The sequence below is a fragment of the Schistocerca serialis genome, chromosome 7 (assembly GCF_023864345.2).
Source record: "Schistocerca serialis cubense isolate TAMUIC-IGC-003099 chromosome 7, iqSchSeri2.2, whole genome shotgun sequence".
Taxonomy (NCBI): Eukaryota; Metazoa; Arthropoda; class Insecta; order Orthoptera; family Acrididae; genus Schistocerca; species Schistocerca serialis.
The window spans coordinates 307,656,915-307,658,546 of NC_064644.1; positions in this window are offsets into that span (position 1 = coordinate 307,656,915).

Below are 1,632 nucleotides of genomic sequence, written 5' to 3' on the forward strand. Positions count from 1 at the left end.
CTTCCGCTTGCTTTGCACTCGATTCTAAGCAGCAGGTGGTTTTTTGGATTACAAAAACCAGAAAAAAGTGCGGCTTAGATTCGAGTAAATACAGAAATTAGCAAATTCCGACGTATCCCTTCTCTAGACTTGTTTCTTCATGCTGTCACCTATTTTACATTATCAATGATCACAGCCAGTTTCTATAGAAACGGATGTCAAACAACTGCATCAAACAGCAGAAGTATTTGATTTCAGAGACAAATACATTTTCTTTTCTCTATTTTTTTTGTTTCAAAGTCAAGAGATAAAAAGTTTGATCACAAATTTCAGAACTGTCTTCCTCAATAATACAAGATTCCTGAAAAATAGCTGGAAACAACTGAAAAATAATTTACAATGGTTACTTATTAAAAAAATTCTTCTTCTCAATAACTTTTGCCTACAAACAAACAGCACTCAAAATTGAAATAGCCCTGCAGAGTATCACAGAACAACCACATCTTACTGCCCAATATTCCACTGTCTTCTAATTCATCAAAGCTGAAAACTAGCTCAGAAGAATGACGACAAAGAAATTTATAATGACATCTTCAAGGTACCAATTCTGCTTATCACTCAAAACTACTGAAAACTCAAATGACTTAGGCCTACCAGAAGATAATTCAATCCTGTCTAACATCAGCTCATTACTGTTAACACAACTTCACAGGATCACCACTTTTTAAAAAACTCAGTTACATGGCCAAAATGTACTTTATCTGCAAAAATCTTTACTACTACAACACAGCCGTGTGAAATAGGCACCTCATGATGAGGAAAGTAAATGTGCCATATGTGCTGCAGTGACTACCACAAACTTACTCAGGTACTCAGAAATATATGAATGTCGAGCAGTTACAATAATGTTTCATAGTCAGTATGATCCCCTTCTTCAAGGCAGGCACACATATGTGTAAGGAACAAAGATCATGTTTTGGAAGACTAAACATGATAATCTATAAATATACTATTTCATTCTCTTTGATCCACATCGTCTTCTGTTGCTTACACACACTCTAATTGTCAAGCATAACTGACTGTACAGCAAAACTAAGTATGAAAATGCAACAGTACCAGTCTACACACGCACACACACACACACACACACACACACACACACACACACACACACACACACCTCTATCATGCCTATAATACATTGCATGTATCTTCAAAATCATAATGTTAACTGACTTTAGCTGATATTGTTTCTGACATATTTGAATCTGTAACCTATTCAATGTAGTCTTCCAAGTTTTTAAATTAGGTTTTGCATTTTTTTCTCCAAGAGCAGCAGCAAGTTGCTAAATGATTCAATTAACCATAAAAACATAATCTATTTAAACAATAAAGATCACTGTCAAAACGAATATAGTTTCAGTAGAGATTGTTACCTTGGAAATAGATGCATAAAATATTAAAATTTTTATGTAACATTCCTGAACGTGACCTAAGCTATGACTGTGTAAATATTTCTGGTTTTATACACTTATGGAGTAAAAAGATATCAATTTATTGAGATACTTATATATTATAAAGCAAATGTGATAAATGTTAATTTATTTTATGATTACGACAATTAAATAAAAACATATTTAATCCTTGCACAAG